This window comes from Schistocerca nitens, chromosome 3, assembly GCF_023898315.1.
Source record: "Schistocerca nitens isolate TAMUIC-IGC-003100 chromosome 3, iqSchNite1.1, whole genome shotgun sequence".
NCBI lineage: Eukaryota > Metazoa > Arthropoda > Insecta > Orthoptera > Acrididae > Schistocerca > Schistocerca nitens.
The window spans coordinates 374,800,601-374,816,340 of NC_064616.1; the positions used below are offsets into that span (position 1 = coordinate 374,800,601).

General features: G+C 42.6%; 1 protein-coding gene across 1 annotated transcript in view; it reads left to right on the forward strand.

Moving 5' to 3' along the window:
* Positions 1-622: 622 nt before the first annotated feature.
* The window catches only part of LOC126249237 (cytosolic carboxypeptidase 6), a 1,486,464-nt gene continuing 1,471,346 nt past the window's right edge, over positions 623-15,740 (forward strand). The window contains exon 1 of the mRNA XM_049950894.1: positions 623-734. The gene's annotated coding sequence lies outside the window, so the exon portion shown is untranslated. The remainder of the gene's footprint in view (positions 735-15,740) is intronic.

Sequence of the window (15,740 nt, forward strand, 5' to 3'; positions counted from 1 at the left end):
ACTAAGCAAAATCCACACCTCTCGATCGTGATGTGATGGCCGTCAGCCACAGCGTTTTCTATGGTGAGAGTAAATGCTTGAAATTTGTTATTTTCGACACACTCTTGACGCCGTGGATCTCGGAATATTAAATTTCCTAACGATTTTCGAAATTCAGTGTCCCATGTGTCTAGCTTCAGCTACCATTTGGCGTTCGAAGTCTGTTAATTCTCATCCTGCGACCACAATCACGTCGGAAACCTTTTCAAATGAGTAAGCTGAGTACAAAGGGCGGCTCCGCCAATGCACTGCCCTTTTATACCTTGTATACGCGATACTGTCGCCATCTGTACATGTGCATATCGCTATACCATGACCTTTGTCACTTCAGTGTATTTGGTTATCATTTACTGTTGACATTATAAGAACAGCTTTCAGGTAAGTACATCCATAGGAATTCCCATGTAGAATTCTTTATTTAACGGTTGTCATTGATTAAGATGGTGGCATCTTTGGAGCAGAACCTAAACGGACTCAGTGCTGTCTGTAATTAGAATTAACTAATATATTTTTATCACATCTCCTGGAGTACTATGCACATTATGTAGATATTGTATTGCTCTTTCGCAGGTAACCTTGGACGAGTGGACCTCATATCGGAGTTCGAATATGACCTCTTCATACGTCCGGACACCTGTAATCCTAGGTTCCGTCTGTGGTTCAACTTCATCGTCGACAATGTGAGAACCGATCAGGTAGGACTACACAACAGAAATTCACAAAATTATGATAATGCATGCGAATCTCGTATCATATTATTGAACAAGCAGTTTTCTACGTATAGTTTTGTATCTTAATAACCATTGACTGTTTGATATTCAGTGACGTCAAAGCTAGTCGCATCAAGTCACATTAGAAACCAGGTTTTACAATAAGTACTGTGCGTCTCATGCGATATAAAGAAAGAAATACGTTGAGATGAACATATTTTGGATGAAGGAAATTAGTGTAGACTGTCATAAAACACAAGTAGAGGGCTCTGACTTAGCAGTGCGACAGTGTCGTCACAATAAGCACAATAGTATATTTCAAAGTAGTTGTTAGTAGCGTTAACCTTTGTCACGTAAAGTATATTAAAAGGAAAGGAAACTCAATGTGAACTCACAAAGTGTGGTGGAGTAGGAGGAGTATATGTAAAACATATTCATCCAGTTATTATGTAGTTTGTAGGTGATGTTAGTATAAATGAAGCGTATTTCCTACTTTCTGAAGCTATCATAACTTTATTTGTGGTGGCTAGCGAAATTACTGAGGACACCAAACTTTGCTCAGAAGGGTGCATAAGGACGAACTTAAGTTACCTATCGAAGCGGCTAACTTGTAATTGGGAAAGGCGACGCTCACATTACCGTCCATTCGCCTTCCTAAATCACGACGTCGTCTAATTGATCCTTGAGTATAACCTGGGCGGACATCCTACAGCATCCTTGCCTGGGAGCTAATGCTTCGTCTCCAAGGACCTGAACTTCTTCGAGATGTTCAATTTCCTGGTGTCCTGCAAGTATGGAACATGTGGAAGACGTGAAACACAATCTCCGTCGCTTGTTTAAACCTTCGTGTATAGGTATTGTGTGCACCTTTTAGCACTGAAGTTGATGAGAACTAGAATACTCTTGATGGTAGAGCTGAACCTTCCTGAACAGATGCCGTTTCTGTCTGCATATTGTTTTTCAGTCGAGTTTGGATAGATCAGTCATGCCTCCCATCTCTCAGTTAATTATGTAAATTCTGTGCTGCCCATATTAGCATGCTGTGTTTCCGAACCAGAAATGGGGAAGTCGAAATACCCCGACACTCCCGTCCGCAGAGCAGGCTATATGGCACTGACGGGAGTGAAAGGGCTGCATCGAGATGTAACCTGTCCGAAATTTATCCAACTTTGTAGATATCCGGTAATTTGTGATTGTAAATGATAAAACTTTCAATCCACTCAGAACTGATGTCGATGATCGTCCTCATCAATATGAGGTGTGATTCCTACGGGCGTGAATACACAGGGTGGTTATAATTAAACTGTCGCCACTTGAGCCACCGTAGACGGAAATATATTTACCGTATGGGTACACAACTTAACAGGAATGATATTCAGAGTGTGTGCTGCAGGATACGCGTGGTTACTTGTGGTAGTGTCGTGACTTACTATTAGGCGCCAGTATGGCTTGCAGTCAGCATGGCGTGGATAAGGTAAGCAGGGCCTTGCTCGTAAAGCTGTTTTATCTAAACAACCCCAGCAGTGCTGCTGCTCTTCGCGAGTATCGCCGAATTAAAGGAATACGGAGAGGTCGTTTGCCGCAACTGGGTTGAAGAACATCTTTCGAAAGTTAAAATCAACTCGCGATTTGGGAACTGCTCCTGAGATGGGCCGACGGCCAATTGCGCCAAAAAAATTTTTAAGAAGTTACTGTCGCCGTGGCTGAGATTTCTGGACGCAAAGTGCGACCTTGAAGCAGGGCACGAGCTATGGCACGACAGTTGAACGTTTCATGGCCCACTGTTCGGTGCTTGGTACAACTGTGAAATGCATTCAGGGGAATCTACAGTGCGGTTCCATGCTGTCGTGAATGCAGGTTGTCGTCGCATTGAGCAACGTTTGTAACTTGGAACGTAAACATGGTACGAAACTAATGTTATCATCTCATGTAAAACTTAAATACGTTTCTTACATTGATTTATTTGTTATTTCTCTTCTGCATGTCATTATAAATGTTTCCAGAAACTATCATTGTCGTGAGATCGCTCGTTCCTCAGGAGTTTCCACACATGTAACGAAAATTGAATTATAACCAACGTGTACTCCTGTGTTCTTTGTGGCATGGAAGCAAATGGCATTGGAATGTTATCTTAATTTATTGCCGTACCGGATATACATTCGGTGTCTGTTCATAACTATTGCTTGATTGAGGCTGGTTTGGAGGTATACGTCTCCCGGCGTAACCAAGACGTACTCCATGGAAAAAAGAGGGGACCGAAATGGCCAGTGAAATATTCCTACAATCCTCAGTGTTTTCCGTATGAGCTGCAGTGTAAGATCTTGCGTTATCCTGTTGGTATATGCCATTTGGTGCCCTAGTATGACCACAGGGTTTACCTTCTTACCACATATCGGCCAACTTACAGCCTTCCTTCAGAATTACAAATCACTTTAGTGTTATATAAAATAGCTCGCCACACCATGATTTCAAGAGTTGGTGACGATAAGGGCCCTAAAATCCTCTGATTTCTGTGACTTATCATAAAGTGTTGGTCTGTTCATCACTACCAGAAGTGAGACCCATCACTGAAAAGAACGAAATGTCACTTATTTCCAGTTGACTCAGGCTCTACTCCATGCACGTTCTCTGTGGTATGGTGCCAATGGTGAACGACCAATAGAAACACTAGTTCCCAACCCAGCTGTCAGTAATACTTACGAACTTTTCGTGGTGACACTCTGTCTCTAACCTCCGATCGAGTTTCAGTTGTTGTCATCCGGCTATTCGATAAAGCCAGGCGAACAGTCGTACAACATTGTCGAGGAGAAGCTCTTCAGGGATTATTACTCTTCCGGTCAGACCATTGTCCTGACACCCTCATGTCCCAATTCTTTCTGCTTCCTGCGGTCTACAACCCACTCTGTGAGTGATCTGGTGGTATGGTACACCCCCACCCCCCCATTCTTCAGGCCAATAACTCAACCGTTTTCAAAGTTCGAAGGATATGATAAGCTGCACGCGCACATCCTCTGGAAATACTGTGTTGTAATCTGCACTTGAAAAGTTTCGGTAACGTTAGACACATCCAACAGCCATCACGTACTCATATGGTTCTTCGTCTGTGCGAATGGATACTTATTACTGAAAATATTGAACAGAAGGTCGCATACGGAAGAAATTTTAATCAGTATATTCCACAGCCATTGAGATACTGGTCTATTAGTTCGGTAGTGTCCGACCAAGGAATTCATGGAGTAACTATTTCAGTTTCTGTCAGTAAATTTTTTTCCAGAGAGTTCCGCTCTCGGCTACTGCAATTCCAGGGGTCGTGGAGGAGACGTCATATGAGAATGGCTGCCTCCGCGATACAAAACAGAAATATTTCGACAGGCAACTCGTATATCGTCTTTGAAGCCTTCGTTACGCTGATTCGCGAAATCATTTGTTTTAGATTTGTAATTTGATTTTGAACACTGATAGAGCGTTGATATTGGAGACGGAGGTGGCTTTGTTAATGGGTGCAGATTTGAGCTCATAAATATCGCTTTCTACAACGGCAATCAGCTTAGTGTCTAACTCAGAATCCACAAGTTAGGTGGTTCGCGGTAGTGATCTGCCAGTTTTGATTCAAACTAAAACACGAAAGTAACAGCCCGCAATATGCCGAGACAGGTGCATAAAACAGATAAAGCATTCCACTCGGGCAGGCCACTCCAACTGAACAATATCGATCTGTTTGCAGGTATACAACTTCCTGTCTCCATGTCACGTAAACTAGTGTCTGTAAGTTAAACTACAACAGCAGATTATTCTGCAAGCAATACAGTATCACTGAAAATAAATATTTAACTACAGTGAAAATTGCAATCAGGTATATCGGGAGCTACATTAAGCATCTACCCGAGCTTAGCATCGGTTCCGAAAAATATTGCGAGTATAATCTAAGGTAATTCAACAATAATATGAGGCTAATTAATTCGAAAGGCATCTTTCGTTTTTAGTGAGACCACTAATAACCTCCAAATAATGTCCTTGGCTACTCAAGTAATATCTCATCCATGTCGTCTCCTATCTGCGGAAAATCAGACGGCAATCTATGATATAAAACTTCCTGGCAGATTAAAACTGTGTGCCCGACCGAGACTCGAACTCGGGACCTTTGCCTTTCGCGGGCAAGTGCTCTACCATCTGAGCTACCGAAGCACGACTCACGCCCGGTCTCACAGCTTTACTTCTGCCAGTATCTCGTCTCCTACCTTCCAAACTTTACAGAAGCTCTCCTGCGAACCTTGCAGAACTAGCACTCTTGAAAGAAAGGATATTGCGGAGACATGGCTTAGCCACAGCCTGGGGGATGTTTCCAGAATGAGACTTTCACTCTGCAGCGGAGTGTGCGCTGATATGAAACTTCCTGGCAGATTAAAACTGTGTGCCCGACCGAGACTCGAACTCGGGACCTATGCCTTTCGCGGGCAAGTGCTCTACCATCTGAGCTAACGAAGCCCGACTCACGCCCGGTCTCACAGCTTTACTTCTGCCAGTATCTCGTCTCCTACCTTCCAAACTTTACAGAAGCTCTCCTGCGAACCTTGCAGAACTAGCACTCCTGAAAGAAAGGATATTGCGGAGACATGGCTTAGCCACAGCCTGGGAAATGTTTCCAGAATGAGATTTTCACTCTGCAGCGGAGTGTACGCTGATATGAAACTTCCTGGCAGATTAAAACTGTGTGCCCGACCGAGACTCGAACTCGGGACCTTTGCTTTTCGCGGGCAAGTGCTCTACCATCTGAGCTACCGAAGCACGACTCACGCCCGGTCTCACAGCTTTACTTCAGCCAGTATCTCGTCTCCTACCTGCACCCCCAGGCTGCAGAGTGAAAATCTCATTCTGGAAACATCCCCCAGGCTGTGGCTCAGCCATGTCTCCGCAATATCCTTTCCTTCAGGAGTGCTAGTTCTGCAAGGTTCGCAGGAGAGCTTCTGTAAAGTTTGGGAGGTAGGAGACGAGATACTGGCAGAAGTAAAGCTGTGAGACCGGGCGTGAGTCGTGCTTCGGTAGCACAGATGGTAGAGCACTTGCCCGCGAAAGGCAAAGGTCCCGAGTTCGAGTCTCGGTCGGGCACACAGTTTTAATCTGCCAGGAAGTTTCATATCAGCGCACACTCCGCTGCAGAGTGAAAATCTCATTCTGGAATCTATGATATACTTTTAACGCAACTGATCACAGAGTTCCATCACTTCATTACATGAAAAAGCTGTTCACAACGTCCTATGAACCAAATAGAGAAATAGAATCACATCTATCTAGCACAGCACAGCATATTTTACTGTGTCCTATATTTGAGTCTTCAGGCGCAGTTGTAGATTGGGACACTGACGATTGAGTAAACCACGCTTTATTTGAAACTTCCAGTCAGATTAATACTGTGCGGCGGATATTTTTACACCTTGACGCTCCATATCGTTTGTAGCTGGACACGAACGACACTGGCTCTCTTCAACAGGACGGCGCATCTCACAGTAGGGACATCACAACAAAACTAGGAACTTTTCCCTCCCCTCAAACATTACAGCTACGTCTGAGAGACTGAGCATTTCGTGTAATATTTCCTATAGACGGCACATCGCTATTTTGAAGACTTCAAGGTGCGTGTTCCATACCATCATTGCTACCTAATGAAGCAGCAGCGAGAAAGATACAAGGCTACGTTTCATAAATTCATCCGCAATATAATGTCCACACCTTAAGCCTGGAACAGATCCTGACGTCACCATCCCCTTTATTACGCCCAATTCCCCACACCCTTCTTCCGAAATACAAACTTTAACGTTCTCGGCTATCATTCATCTCCTTACAGTATGATATTGGTCTGTGCGACTTTTCAGTCACTCAAACAGCATTATGAGCGCTACACATATTAAAGTATTCGCCTTATTAAGATATGTTTCATTTTAAGAGAAGATTTCTTTCAGCTGAACAAACTCAAACGCCGTCGACGAGGACTCCTGTCAACATTGGTGGAAGATCATCCGTGAGGATGACGAATGTACTTCTCAACATCCTGTATGGAATAATGATGTAACGTGTAGAATGGCGAAACACGTCAACGCCGATGAAGGTGATTCTGGCGACCAAAGGCTGGCAGTAAGGTGAGAATGGAGTCCTCTCCGCCCTCCCCCACCCCACCAAAAAAGTACACATTTTGTTGCAGACTGAAAATTCATACCTGTTCCATTTATTTCTCTACAGATCAAAATTTAACATTCTTTACGCCTTCTCGTAGCACATCTGAATATCGTACGGCGAGTACTTTTATATATTTTAAGGACTCTCTGAGATTGGTGTCTGTTTTACTAATGAATATACGAATTTTCCGCTGCTAATAATGGATATGAAGTCGTGAATCCTCAAGGCTCTCCACATCGTCGAATGGTTCAGAAAAGGCCGCGGAGAAGAAAGAGCCTTTTAGTTGTTGTTCTGTAAGGCTCCCGTAGCATCCTTGCTGATGACAGAACAAGATTTGTAAGAGAGTTTCTTACTGTAAGGTATTAAATGGTGTCTACTTATTGAGTTAAGCTGAACGGGAAATATACGAAACAAAGCCTATGAACAGAGAATACTGGAAACTACTTTTAACCCGTCGTAGGTCAATAGGTGTATACGTTTTAAACTGTGTTGTATTAAGCTGCATACAGCTACTCATCATTGGAAGAGTTCAAAAAATGGATTGCTATTGCGAAGGAGCGAGGCTCTTATCCATACGCGTTCATAACACGAGCCCCACACCCCACTGTCTTTGACCAACTAAAGCAGCTTTCCTTCTCTAATGAACTCGATGACGACGAGACGCTAATGCTTCAGATTTTTCCCCCCACTTTTAACTACTCAGACTACTCTGATGACACTCTTAGTACAGTTTAGTTATCTGTATATTTGCATACTCCATATATTGTAATTGTGGCAGTTTGAAATTATAGTACGTTTTCGAAGAGGAAAATGTGGCAGTATGCTTATCATTGACACGACTAAATTAAGCTACGTCCTGTATGTCACATAACTATCTATGTTCGGTCTCTCTCTCTCTCTCTCTCTCTCTCTCTCTCTCTCTCTCTCTCTCTCTCCAACACACGCACCACATTGTCACAGTACTATCGAATACAAGCTATAAAGACTATATAATTTCTGACTGCTGGCGGTGTTTGAAGTTCATGAAATTTACTATTCAGTCAATTTTGGGTTTTCGAACTTAGGCAGTGTTTAGATCAGTAACGTCCACCAAGAAAGGTCGTGCGCTGATACTAGGTTTCAGGAGGAGCGGGGTTCATATCACTGTCCTACCACCCAGATCTGTTTTTTCAACAAAACGCATAAGTCGAATGGTTATACAGTGCCTTTGGAAATGATTTGAAGACTTCAACACATTCTAAGTGCCAGATCTCACACTTGTCACGAGAATGAAGAAACAATGCATATTATCTCTTTGTACATAACTAATTCTACATGTACGTGTATATAACTACTCTGTAATTCACATGAAAGTGCCTAGCAGAGGGTTCATCAAATCACCTTCCAAGCTGTAAGTGCAGAACGTACTCGCACTTGTTGCCACGTCAATTCAGGGTAAAACCTCGATTGTTTGACGATTACCTCCATAGTCTCCGAAAGGAGCAACGGACGGTCAAAACTGCTGCTCTAGTGGCCCCGTATACAGCTCAAAGACGGATTCCGATTGGTCGGTAAATAGTCATGCTGTCTCAGATCGTATCAACGCCGGCGCTGGTGGTGTCATCGATCACGCCGTAGCATAAACGTTGCGATGAGTCTCTCTGGTTCTTCTCTCATCGAGAACTCGCTTCCATGCACCGCTATGATTATATCCACTATCACGGTTGAAGTTTTTCTGACACATTCTTATTTGTACAGCCACTTTAATTACAGATTACAACTATGTAGGGGCCTGGGACAATTTTTTTCTTTCGTCAAACAGTATTTTGTGTTTGTGAAAACTGTTAGCGTTAAGATAAGTTTCCACCATCCAGTTGGGAAGACATCAGCTGTAAATACACTGGTGAACAAAGCGAAAATTGTTTCTGACGAGAACCGCTAGGATGCCAAAATTAATCATACTAATCATGTGAAGTATGTGTTCCGAGAGGTTATACACAGTGAAAGTGTGGCTGCGCAACACAAACTCGTAGTGGCCGATATGGAACGGTAGTGGAGAAAGACGTAAATGTATCAAGCGAGGAATCAAAGAATAAAGTGGTGGAAACTGAAAGAAGAGGTGTTGAAAGAAAAATTCAAAAAAATGGTATTAAGAGAAGTGAAATTACCAAAGGATGTACAGGAGTGGTGTAGCTATAATTTCCATGTAATTACAAAAGATGAAAAAGAGATGCTGGGTGTAACAACAGGAAAGGGACCACCAGAATATAAGGAGGCATGGTGGTGGCATGAGGAGGTTCAGAGAGCGATAAAAGTGAAGAAAGATGCAAAAAAACATTGGGACTTGACAGGAAGACAGGAGGGTAGGGAAGCCTACAAGACTGCAAAAAAAAAAAAAGGCAAAAAGAGCAGTGGGTTCAAAAGCAAAGGCTGAGGCAATGGAAGAGGGGTATGAACCGCTGGAAAGAAGACAGGATCGCAGGCAACTCCTACGGAATCCTTAAGCAAGAGATGAGGCGACCAAGGACATAACATCAATGAGGCAGATAAAGGATGAATCAGGTGTAGTATTACACGACCTTGAGAAAATCCTTAATAGGTGATGGCAATACTTTGAAAGGCTATTGAGTGAGGAAAATGTACGAGAGAAGTATGAGGATGGAGATATGACCCAAAGTATAAGTAGGGAAGAAGTCGAACACTCGAGGAAGGAAATGAAAAATGGAAAGGCCCTAGGGGTAGACCAAATCCCAATAGAAGCATGGAAAAGTGTGGGAGAACAGTGAACTGATATTCTGTGGGATCTAATGCAGAAGATCTGGAAAGGAGAAAGAATTCAGCATGCGTGGAGAAGCAGTATACTGGTTCCCACACATAAGGGGAAAGGGGATATCGAAAACTTTGGCAATTATAGAGGGATAAAACTGATGTCCCGCACAATGAAGATCTGGGAAAGGATAATTGAAAAGAGGTTGAGTCTAGAAACTGAAGTATGTGAAGAACAGTTTGGATTTATACCGGGAAGAGGAACAACCGACGCAATGTTCAAATGTTAAAATTCACAACCGACGCAATATTTGCATTAAGGCAACTGATGGACAGGCACATATAAGTAAAAGTCGAACTGCTTACGGCCTTTGTCAATCTTGAGAAGGCATATGACAAGAGTCCTGAGGCAAGAGATATGTAGGCGTCTGAGAAGTAGATGCCTGGCAGAAAAATATATCAGGGTGGTAGAAGACATGTATGAAGGTGCAATGACACAAGTCAGGAGCAGCGCAGGTGCCACAAGGGCATTTTCAGTGAAAGTAGGACTACATCAGGGATCTGTTCTCAGTCCATATCTCTTTGACCTTGTCAAGGATGTACTAGTCAAAGATGTGAAAAAATAGGCACCTGGGAGCATGATGTTCGCCGATGATGATGTAATCTGTGAATCCACCCAGGAGGCACTTCAAGACAAGCTTGAACAGTGGAGAAAAGGTCTAGAGGAAAGGGGAATGAGAATTAGCAGGGTGAAAACAGTGTGTATGTGTACAAAGCATACCAAAGATCTATATATTAACCTGTAAGAAGAACAACTGACGCTGGTCAAGAAATTTAAATACTTAGGCTCTTAAATGCAAAGTGATGGAGGACTGGAGGCTGAAATACGGCAGAGGATAAATAGTGGATGGATGAACCGGAGGAAACTGAGGGGAGTACTGTGTGATAAGAAGGTTAGCTGCAGAATGAAAGGAAAGCCTTACAAGTTTGGGGTGAGGCCTGCAATGCTGTATAGTCCATAAACCTGGCCAATTACCAAAGCCCAAGAGAAAAAGATGGAAGTAGCAGAAATGAGAATGTTAACGTGGATGAGTGGGGTGACACTAAAGGATCGAATAAGGAATGAGTACACCAGGGGAACAGTGAAAGTTTGGCCCATAGGGAAGAAGATCCAAGAAAGTAGGTTTAGATGGTGTGGACATGTGCAAAGAAGACGGCAGTACTACGTGGGGAGAAGAATTGAAGACCTGGAAATCGAAGGATTAAACAGAAGAGGAAGACCGAAACTGAGGTGGAAAGACAAGGTATCAGGGGACCTACGGGAGAAAGGATGGCTCAGAGAAGAAGCACTGGATATGCATTTATGGAAGAGAAGGATCCAGAAAAGCAATGCCGACCACACATGACGTGGTAAAAGGATGAGATGATGATCATGATAATACGTTCCGAAAGAAAGGCTATAGGTTACGTGGTGTGAAGTCAGCGTTCTCCAAGATAAAGAAACTTGAAAACGTCTAACATTCACGTGATGACCAGTCGATTGCATTCCTTCCTGCGGCACTACATCAAGCAAAATAGGCAGAGTCTTGGGAAGACGAGGTATCAGATCCATTTTCCGACCTCCCAAGAAGATAAAGGAGGTGGTACGACCTTTTAAGGACAGTTTCGGCCTCACGATCCCTGGGATTTACAACATCCCTTCTGAATGCGGTAGCAATTACATCGGTCAGACCATCCGCACCGTTTCCGATCACTGAGTAGAACATCAACGACGTATTAAAAAATCAAGAACTGAAGAAACCTACCGTTGCTGAGCGCACCGTGTACTCTTTGATGAAACAAAACTTTTGTCCCAGGCCCCTACATACCTGGAGTCTGTAATTAGAGGCTGTACAAAGAAGAACGTGTAAGAAAATCTTAACTTCCATAGCTGATATAATCTTAGCGGTGCATGGAAGCGAGCTCTCGATGCAGAGAAGAACCAGGGAGACTCACAAGGGAACCTCCCCATCGCACCCCCCTCAGATTTAGTTATAAGTTGGCACAGTGGATAGGCCTTGAAAAACTGAACACAGATCAATCGATAAAACAGGAAGAAGTTGTGTGGAACTATTAAAAAAATAACCAAAATACACAAACCGAGTAGTCCATGCGTAGGATAGGCAACATCAAGGACAATGTTAGCTCAGGAGCGCCGTGGTCCCGTGGTTAGCGTGAGCAGCTGCAGAACGAGAGCTCCTTGGTTCAAGTCTTCCCTCGAGTGAAAATTTTACATTCTTTATTTTCGCAAAGTTATGATCTGTCCGTTCGTTCATTGACGTCTCTGTTCACTGTAATAAGTTTAGTGTCTGTTTTGCGACCGCACCGCAAACCCGTGCGATTAGTAAAGGACGTTCCTCTCCAGTGGGAACCGAAAACATTTGATCACAAGGTCATTGGTCAACCGATTCCTCCACAGGAAAACACGTCTGATATATTGTATACAACACTGGTGACGACATTTGCGTCACACGACAGGAATATGTTGTCGACCCACCTAACTTGTGCACTTGGGGAATGGGTAAAAAGATTCTCCTACCTTGCTCGATTTAGGTTTTCTTGTGGATGTGATAATCACTCCCAAAAAAGTAGTGAACACACAAGAGTTTGTCACATAAACTGCAACAAATGAATGCAACAGTTTCACAGTCGCACAGTTTTCCCTGTGCTCTGTCAAAACATATGTTTTTAACATTTTCAAATTTTTCCGTGTGTAGACTGTCAAATCCTGCATATGTCCAAGCAAATCTGAACATGTCCTGGAATTTTGGAGAGCGAAGTTGATTATGTGTGAGTGCCTGAAATTTGATAATTGAAAATAAAAAGTTAAAATTTCACTCGAGGGAAAACTTGAACCAAGGACCTCTCATCCAGCAGGTGCTCACGCTAACCACGGGACCACAGCGCTCCTAAGCTGACATTGTCCAAGATGTTGCTTATCATACACATGGACTACTCAGTTCGTATATTTTGCTTATTTTTTTCATAGTCCTACACAACTTCTTCCTGTGTTCTCGATTGATCTGTGTTCAGTTTTTCAAGGCCTATCCACTGCGCCAACTTATAACTAAATCTGAGGGGGGTGCGATGGGTAGGTTCCCTTGTCAGTGCAACATTTACGCTACGGCCGGAGCGATGGCACCACTAGCGCAGATGCTGACATTATGTGCAACAGCATGACTAATTACCGGCCAATCAGAAACCGTTTTGGGGCTACATACGGGGCCATCATAGCAACAGTTTTGACAGTCAGTTGTTACTGACGAAGACGACAAAGGTAATCGTCGAAAGATCGAGATTTTACCCTAAATCGACGCGGCTAGAAATCCGGGGCTGTTTTATACAGCAGTGCCGTCACGAAAAACTTCGTTCTCACACCTTCCAAGCTGCTCCCCTACCGTCTCTCTCTCGAACTATCTTTTAAATTTCTCCGTGAGAGCTCTAAATTCTCATGTTTTATTAGAATTATCATTTTTCCCTCTGTAGATATTTTCGCGTTTGGGGGAGAAATTTGCTAACCAAAATTTCGTGAAAAGATCCTGCCGCAACGGAAATGATTGTCAGATCAGCTCGCATCCGTGATATTCTCGCCGCTATTTTGCAATAATAAAAAACGAACGGCTTTCCTGTGAACTTTATCGATGAAATCCTTCAGTCCTATGTGATGCGGATCACACAGCGTGCAGTAGTACTCCAGAAAAGGACGGAGTGATTTGCACCCAACAAATAGAGAAGTATTTTACTACCACAGGATTACGTTGCTCATCGCAACACCGCAAAAAATAGTGAGAGAAGTTAGAAAACACTTTATTATGAACGTTATAAGCGCCATACCAGGAAACTGGTTGGTTCTAGATGCCAAGAGGGATTCTTGCTTAGAAGAAAACTGAAACTAGCCGCTGGTAATAATGCTGTTTGTTTACACAAAGAGCCTCGATGCCGCTTTCGAATCGATGGGATAATTTACACGTGACTGTTTTTATTTATATTACATTTGTTGTTGGCTGTTTCTTTACAGCAACAAATACAAACTACAAGAAATGTAATATCAATATGAAAAGCAGTCTGAAGATTTCACTGTCTGTTCGAAACCGATAGCTTCAATCTTTGTGCAAATTAGGAGCGTTATTAACTGTTTCTGGTTACTGTTTTTGTCTTTACAAGAAGCAGCTTGTATTTTGTTCACGAACACAATTTAAAAAATGTTAGATTTTGACAAAATGAAAAAGAAAAATTTTAGTTTCAACTGATATTAATACTGTTGCACCAAGTTTCATGTGTGATATACAGGTACAGAAATACAGCATTAGATTTTTAACAAGTAAAGCTTTCTTCGGCAAAAACCTTTTCTTACATTCTTTAAACTTTGGAACTCCACAGGGAAGCACCATCTAATTGACGCATGTTTGAAAGACTCTCTCTATGGTTTGTCATCACGACCAAGATTAGGGACATTCAGCAGAGTACCGAGAACACGTTACACTGAGAATGCGGTTTTTGAAAGACTGACTCTTTCAATGTTTTCCATTTCTACTCTTCACCAGCTTCATATGTCGGGTAGGAACATAACGATTCACTATTCCCCATGATTATCCATTCAGAGGTAGTGCACCGCCTCTTATAATCAACCTATCGACGAGACTACTTTCTCAAAATTCGCCTGAGTGTCCATTAATACAGACAGATTAAACTTCATGTAAATAATTCAGTACATTATGCTAAAGCACATTATAATAAGAAGCTAACACAGTATCAAATATTACACAGTGTAAGGGCTCGCTATTTTAAGGTGTTTGACTTGCAGAACTTGATAAGATAGTTTACAAACTATCCTCTAATAAAAAAACACATCACGAATTATCACAGATCAATTGGCGCTATGTGCTTCTGCGTTGTCCTGCATGAAGTAACCGTACGTATTGTTGTTAGTTGTTAGTTCTCTGAAACAAGGTTGCAGTATATTATTCACGTACTTCTTAAGATTTATGAATTGGTGAAACAGGAATAGTCAAATAGTTTGTGTTATACTGCTTACAGTCCCCATACTTCAATTTTGTCACATTATGTAAGCTCTAGGTGTAACTTATAAAGATTTTAAAAACTCTAACGTCGATAATGTAGTTTTGCTTCATCAGAAAGAAGAGCTTTTTAGGATCCACCTCTCCGTCAGACATAAACTGCAATATCGAGTTGCAGTACAGTTTCTGTGTAAGATTTCAATCTGAGTTTACGCATAGCTCTGAGAACGGATGCTGTTGACACACCACCCGTTTCCATCGCCGATGTTGCTAACTCTTGCCCGCGCGGTGGCACTCGACTTGGAAGTAAGTATGTTAGAACCCTGTAATGAAATTACCACTGCCAGTATTTGGCGGGCAAGGAGACGAGAGGCGGAGGCGTAAAGCTTCTCATCAGTCTTTACACAGATGTCCATCATTAAATTACAAACCTCCTCGCAGTGTCTTGATAAATAGGGCCTTTGACACTGTCGATGATGATTCGTCTGTTGGATGGGGACGTTAAGCTAGGCGGCCACCTTGGTGCACGAATTACCCTAACAACACTTAACAGATAAGCGTACCCACACAATTCTCACACTTCGCTACAGAGACGTGCCTCAGGTCGCGAAAGAAAGAAAAAACCTGATCAATTAGGTGGCCGAAACTGCCCGTCGGTGTCCCTCAACGACTCTACTATTCCACTTATTAACGCATCATCCTGAAACTTTAAATGGCGTAGAGGTTTCCTCGGACCTGTTTTTAAGGCTACCTATAACTCGACTAGCTTATTTCTCAGATGAAACCTAATAGGTCACGTGCCACACTGTCCGAGCAACGCCAATTGATCTGTGATTTTGTTGTGAACGGTTTTTGATGACAGGATATTTTCTAAAGTACTTTATGAAGTTTTGCAAGTCACACGCCTTAAGATAGCGAGATCTTACACTGTCTAACATTGTCACTGCAATAGATTATTATTTTGATGTTGATTAGCGTAACGTACTCAATTATTTGCTGGAAGTTTAATCTACCTGCC